Genomic DNA, 7,788 nt, shown 5'->3' with positions numbered 1-7,788 from the left:
AATTGACATGAATCAACTTCAATCAATTAATAACATCATCCAAAAGGTCTCAAATCAATATCATTCACCAAATTCATTTCATGAACCAAATATGGCAAGGTATGCACATTGTAACCACATTGAGATAACAGAATGAACAAATGCACAATAAATAAAAAATGATTCAATTAATTTTGGAAAAATTCATGGGTAAACAGAACATACAACATGATCATCACACAAAAAATTAGAGCATTTGGACATGATTAGGCATGGTAATCAAATTGTATAAGGCAAGGCAAACATAAACAAGCTCAAATGTGACACAACTTGATACATCAACTTAGCACAAGCCTAAAACAAAAATGGTAATTGATAAAAACCCCAAACCAAAGCCAAAACAACCTCTAACATGTGTAGAAACAATGTGCAAAATTTCACATCCATTGGATAAACAATCAGCATTTCACAAACAAATGAAAATCGATGCCATTCAAAAGTTCACAAATGATCATCCAGAATGAAAAATCTCAATCAAATCAGAAATCAATCCAAAAATTCCACAAAAAATCATGAGCATTCACAACATTCATATCAAGCACCATACAGAAAATCAGAACATTTGGAATTCATTTGGCATGGCAATTTCATTAATCAGGTTGGACCAGCAAAGGTGTGACACAAATTGTCACACCTAACTTAGAAAAATCATAACTCAGCAATTGCAATTGATAAAAATGCAAACTTAACACCAAAATGTCCAGCAAGATGTCTAGTTTCATCATGTAAAATTTCATGAGCATTGGATAAGCAACCATCATTTCACAAATGAAATAGTAAAGCAAGGTTCAAATGGACATGCATACACAAACCCTAAGGCAAAATATTTTCCAGCCAGGCACATTTTCTGAAAAAATAACCAAAAAACACTAGACATAAAATGTGATCTAATGCAAAAATTCCCATATTTTTTGGATCATTTATCAATTAGTTATGAATTTATGAAGTGAAAGAAAAAATAAAAAAACATGAAAAGCATAGTATGAATAACATGGAGGGAAAAGGAAATAAGCATAGCGATTTTGAAATAGGTGGAACCACGGGGAATCGAATTGAAGTACAATTTGAATGCAAGCGCGCCAAACCAAAAACGTCACCGTTTCACACTACCAAAGCCTAACGCGCGCGCCAACACCATTTGAAAAATCCGCAGGAAATAGCGATGAACTCGCAGGTAATTCCCTAGGTAGCGCTATGAAGGTTGCACGAAAATCCGCAGGAAATGTGCAGGAAATCTGGACACGTGAAGAACATGATGAAGATCATGAAGATCTTCATCTCAATTTTCCAAAAAAATCTCAAACATACCAGAAATGAAAAACAAACGTATCATTCAATTCATCATTCAACATACAGTCACAATCCACAAACATTTCATGAGAAAAACACCTAAACACGCATGGATCTAAGAAATCAAAGTTCATCATCAAAACTTCAAACGCATGGATCTAACTCAATTTAACACCAAATCACTCCATTCAAAGTGCAGATTACTCATCATTCAATGAACTACAAGAATATATCAACAATTTTGAGAATTAAGGAAGTGGAAAAAGTGACCTCTTGAAGTGCAGCTTTGAATCCATGTGCTTCCAAGGCTTGGCAAGGCTTAAATCTTCTTCCAATGTGCTTCTAGAGATGGATGATGATGAAATGGAGGCTCAAAGGCTCTTGAATTCAACTGAATCTCCAACTGCCATGAAAGCTTCAATCTATGAACATGAACTCTTCAGCCACGATTTCCCTTGACTCTTGATCCAAATATGCTCCACAATACCTCTGGATGATGAATGAACCAAGGAAGAATGCAAGTGTTTGAAGAAATTTGGAGAAAAAAGTGAGATAGAATTTTGAGATTTTGAGAATTTTAGATCTAAACTTGGGAAAATGTGTTGAATTCTGTTATGATTTGTGTTATATATGCTTCACTAATCATGTTTAATTAACCTAAACTAAGTGCTAATGAAAATTAATTAAGTGTGGAGGTGTTTTGCAAAATTGATCTTTCACCCTTATGTGTAACACCCTTCTAAAATACCCCAAATATTTAATAAAATAACAACATATCAATCAGAGTAATTTTTGCAGTTAAGGGTGTCACACAACACTTCACACATTTCACCATAACATCAGTCATGCTCATTATTTAATTCAACATAAACACTTCTTGCAAAATACGCAGCGGATAGAGATCATTCAACATATGTAATACATTACACATAAAATTATTCAACAAGTTAAAACATCCCGTCCCGATGTTACATCTATTAGAGCATGACCCACTAAGGAGACCACACTAGACTCCAAGCACTAGCTTCTACTCACTCACTGCTCGTTACCTGAAAAATAGTTGTAAGGGTGAGTTCCTCAATCGATATAATAAGCATTATAAATCATCATGTAATGCTAAGTAAATTTACACGTTAATCACCCTAATCATATCATGCATTCAGTAACGGCACATCAACTCAATAACAACGTAAAATGCAACTCAATAACAACATAAAATGCAACTCAAATGAGACTCGACTCGTCATGCATGTGGTACCATTCGGAGTAAAACTCCCAACTTAAAATCATTGCCATTTTAGTGGGCATCAAGGCATAAGCCTTCAACTTTCAACTTAAAATTTGCCAATCCAGGCCAACGTGGTGTGAGCAAAGCTCCGACTTAATGCATATGAATGTACATGGCATACACGACTTTAAACTGTCGACAACATAATAATAATAGCAACACAACAAGGTTTTCAACATAATCAACTTATAATCAACTTTGGCTCATCAAGCCTACAACTCAGTATTTTTAACAACTTTTCGTGCACTGAACAACTTAACAACTCAACCATGCTCGTAACGACACTTCATAACATAAACTCAACAAGATTCCTCATCAACTCACCATAATATTACTACATAACATAATCCAATCCCTACTACGTCACACACCGACATAGGCAAATCACCAAATATATTCACAACATTAAAAATATCAATTTTCTCACTCTGCAACAGTGTTAACCGGTTAACGCCCTAGGATGTTTTAACTTGTTGAATAATTTTATGTGTAATGTATTACATATGTTGAATGATCTCTATCCGCTGCGTATTTTGCAAGAAGTGTTTATGTTGAATTAAATAATGAGCATGACTGATGTTATGGTGAAATGTGTGAAGTGTTGTGTGACACCCTTAACTGCAAAAATTACTCTGATTGATATGTTGTTATTTTATTAAATATTTGGGGTATTTTAGAAGGGTGTTACATTAGTGGTATCAGAGCAGGTCGGTCTGTCCGGCCAGTTGTCGTGTCGTTACTGTCTAACAATTGTGTATTGTTACTAATCTAACTTTTAAGTTGTGTTGTATTGATAAGTTGAAATGGCTGGAAGGAATGACGCTGCAATGGCTGCCGCAATGCAAGCGATGGCACAAGCTGTGCAGAACTTGCCAAATGCTGGTGGTGATGCTGGATCACGTAGCTTGGCGACTTTTCAGAGAGAGAATCCGCCGGTGTTTAAAGGGAAGCATGATCCAGATGTAGCCTTGGGATGGTTGAAAGAGATTGAGAGAATCTTCCGTGTTATGGATTGCACTCCAGCTCAGAAGGTTCGGTATGGTACTCACATGCTAGCAGTCGAAGCTGATGACTGGTGGCTAGAGACTCACGAGAGGTTGACCGTGGCAGGTGAAGTCATTACTTGGGATGTATTCCGTAGGGAATTCATGAGAAAGTATTATCCGGAAGATGTCCGTGGTAAGAAGGAAATTGAGTTCCTTGAGCTGAAGCAAGGAAACATGTCTGTCACTGATTATGCTGCGAAATTTGTGGAGCTGTCCAAATTTTATCCTCATTACACTGGTGCTGGTGCTGAATTTTCAAAGTGCATCAAGTTTGAAAACGGACTGCGCTCTGAAATTAAGAAGGCTGTTGGGTATCAGAAGATACGCATTTTTACTGAATTGGTTGATAGCTGTAGGATATTTGAAGAAGACAATAATGCTCATTACAAGATTGTCAGTGACCGCAGGGGCAAGCAACATCAAAACCGTGGCAAGCCGTACGATGCTCCAGCTGGAAAAGGGAAGCAAAGAGCTGCTCCGGCTCAGAGAGCTAGTGGGGGAGGTGCTCCTGCTGGTATAGTTTGCTTTAAATGTGGTCAGGCTGGTCATAAGAGTAATGTATGCACTGCTGAAGTAAAGAGATGTTTTCGTTGTGGTAAGACTGGTCATGCAATAGCTGATTGCAAGCACAAGGAAATGATTTGTTTTAATTGTGGCGAAGAAGGGCATATTGGAAGTCAGTGTCAGAAGCCAAAGAAATCTCAGACTGGGAAGGTGTTCGCATTGACCGGAACTCAAACCTCCAGTGAGGACAGACTTATCCGAGGTACGTGTTATATTAATGGCTTTCCTCTTGTAGCTATTATTGACACAGGTGCGACTCATTCCTTTATATCTTTGGATTGTGCTGTGAAACTTAAGTTAAAGATATCTGAGATGTTTGGTAGTATGGTAATTGATACTCCTGCGAAGGGTTCAGTGACTACTACTTCGGTTTGTTTAAATTGTCCTTTGAGTATTTTTGGTAGAGACTTTGGGATGGACCTAGTGTGTCTTCCACTAGTGCAGATTGATGTTATTCTGGGTATGAACTGGTTGGTGTTTAACCGAGTTTCTATCAACTGTTTTGATAAGACGGTGGTCTTTCCTGAGATTGAGGAGGGAAAGAGTTTGTTTCTATCAGCAAGGCAAGTGAATGAGGAAGTAGCTGATGGGGCAGAGTTGTTTATGCTGTTAGCGACTTTGGAGGCTAAAGATAAACTGGTGATTGGCGATCTAGCCGTGGTGTGTGATTTTCCTGATGTGTTTCCGGAAGAGGTGAATGAATTACCGCCAGAGCGTGAAGTGGAGTTCTCGATTGATTTGGTACCTGGTACTAGGCCGATATCGATGGCTCCGTACCGTATGTCTGCTGTTGAGTTAACTGAATTGAAGAGTCAGTTGGAGGATCTGTTGGATAAGAAATTTATTCGTCCGAGTGTGTCACCGTGGGGTGCACCAGTGCTATTGGTTAAGAAGAAAGAAGGTACTATGAGGTTGTGTGTGGACTACAGGCAACTGAATAAAGTGACGATCAAGAATCGGTATCCTTTGCCGAGGATTGATGATTTGATGGATCAGTTGGTTGGTGCAAGTGTGTTCAGCAAAATAGATTTGAGATCCGGGTATCATCAGATCCGTGTGAAAACTGAGGATATTCAGAAGACTGCTTTCAGAACAAGGTATGGACATTATGAGTATTCTGTAATGCCTTTTGGTGTGACTAATGCGCCTGGAGTATTTATGGAGTATATGAATAGGATTTTCCATCCGTACCTAGACAAGTTTGTTGTGGTGTTTATTGATGATATTTTGGTGTATTCGAAATCTGAAGAAGAGCATGCTGAGCATTTGAGAGTGGTTTTGGGAGTTCTACGAGAAAAGAAGTTATTTGCTAAATTGTCCAAGTGTGAATTTTGGTTAGAAGAGGTTAGTTTTCTTGGTCATGTGATTTCAAGAGGTGGTGTTGCTGTTGATCCTTCTAAGATAGAAGCGGTATCTAAGTGGGAAGCTCCGAAGTCTGTTGTTGAGATTCGAAGTTTCCTTGGTTTGGCAGGTTATTATAGGAAATTCATTGAGGGATTTTCCAAGTTGGCGTTACCATTGACGATGTTGACTAGAAAGGGGCAAGCGTTTGTTTGGGACTCAAAATGTGAAGGAGGTTTCCAAGAGTTAAAGAAAAGGTTAACTACTGCTCCTATTCTGATATTACCGAGTTCGTCAGAATCGTTTGAAGTTTACTGTGATGCTTCATTGTTGGGGTTGGGTGGCGTGTTGATGCAGAATAAGCAGGTTATAGCTTATGCTTCAAGACAGCTGAGGGTTCATGAGAGGAACTATCCGACGCACGATTTAGAGTTGGCGGCTGTGGTGTTTGTTCTGAAGTTATGGAGGCATTACTTGTACGGGTCAAGATTTGAGGTTTTCAGTGACCATAAAAGTTTAAAGTATTTGTTTGATCAGAAAGAGCTGAATATGAGACAGAGAAGATGGTTAGAGTTTCTGAAGGATTATGACTTTGGTTTGAATTACCATCCGGGTAAAGCAAACGTAGTGGCTGATGCATTGAGTCGGAAATCATTACATATGTCTATGCTAATGGTTAAGGAATTGGATTTAATTGAGCAGTTTAGAGACTTGAGTTTGGTGTGTGAGAGTACTCACAATAGTGTTAAATTGGGAATGTTGAAGTTAACGAGTGGTATTTTGGATGAGATTAGAGAGGGTCAGAAGTCCGATATGCTTTTGGTTGATAAGTTGACTTTAGTGAATCAAGGTCAAGGTGGCGAATTCAGAGTTGATGAGAATGGTGTTTTGAAATTTGGTAATCGGGTGTGCATTCCGAATGTTACCGAACTTAAGAAGAGTATTCTTGAAGAAGGGCATCGTAGTGGGTTGAGTATTCATCCTGGAGCTACGAAGATGTATCATGATTTGAAAAAGTTATTTTGGTGGCCGGGAATGAAAAGAGAAATTGCGAGTTTTGTTTATTCCTGTTTGACTTATCAGAAGTCAAAGATTGAGCATCAGAAGCCGTCTGGGCTAATGCAACCGTTGGCTATTCCAGAGTGGAAGTGGGATAGTATCAGTATGGATTTTGTGTCTGGTTTGCCGAGGACAAGTAAGAATTTTGAAGCTATTTGGGTGATTGTTGACAGGTTGACAAAATCGGCTCATTTCATTCCGATCAGAATGGATTATCCGTTAGAGAGATTAGCCGAGTTGTATATTGAGAAGATTGTAAGTTTGCATGGTATTCCGTCTAGTATTGTTTCGGACAGAGATCCTAGATTTACATCGAAGTTCTGGGAAGGTTTGCAGAGAGCTTTGGGAAGTAAGCTGAGATTGAGTTCTGCATATCATCCGCAGACTGATGGTCAGACTGAGAGGACGATTCAGTCATTGGAGGATCTTTTGAGAGCTTGTGTTTTGGAGAATGGAGGTACTTGGGATTGTTATTTGCCTTTGATTGAGTTTACCTACAACAATAGTTTTCATTCGAGTATTGGTATGGCACCGTTTGAAGCTTTGTATGGTAGGAGATGTCGGACACCGTTATGTTGGTATGAGTCCGGTGAGAGTGTTGTGGTTGGACCGGAGATTGTTCAACAGACTACAGAAAAGATTAAGATGATTCAGGAGAAGATGAGAATTGCTCAGAGTCGTCAGAAGAGTTATCATGACAAGAGGAGGAAATCACTTGAGTTCCGAGAGGGAGATCACGTGTTTCTTCGTGTTACTCCGATAACTGGGGTTGGTCGAGCTTTGAAGTCAAAGAAGTTGACACCTCGATTTATTGGTCCTTATCAGATTTTGGAGAGGATAGGAGAGGTAGCCTATCGTATCGCTTTACCGCCGTCACTTGCGAATTTGCATGAGGTTTTTCATGTGTCTCAGTTGAGGAGGTACATTCATGATCCGTCGCATGTGATCCAAGTAGATGATGTACAGGTGATAGATAACCTGACTGTTGAAATATCGCCTATGAGGATTGAGGATCGAGAGTTGAAGCAGTTGCGGGGTAAAGAGATTGCCTTAGTGAAAGTAGCTTGGGGAGGACCAGCAGGTGGCAATGTGACTTGGGAACTGGAGAGTCAGATGAAAGAGTCTTATCCAAAGTTATTTACTTGAGGTATGTTTTCGAGG

This window comes from Lathyrus oleraceus, chromosome 2, assembly GCF_024323335.1.
Source record: "Lathyrus oleraceus cultivar Zhongwan6 chromosome 2, CAAS_Psat_ZW6_1.0, whole genome shotgun sequence".
Lineage (NCBI taxonomy): Eukaryota > Viridiplantae > Streptophyta > Magnoliopsida > Fabales > Fabaceae > Lathyrus > Lathyrus oleraceus.
This window is presented reverse-complemented; position numbering follows the sequence as displayed.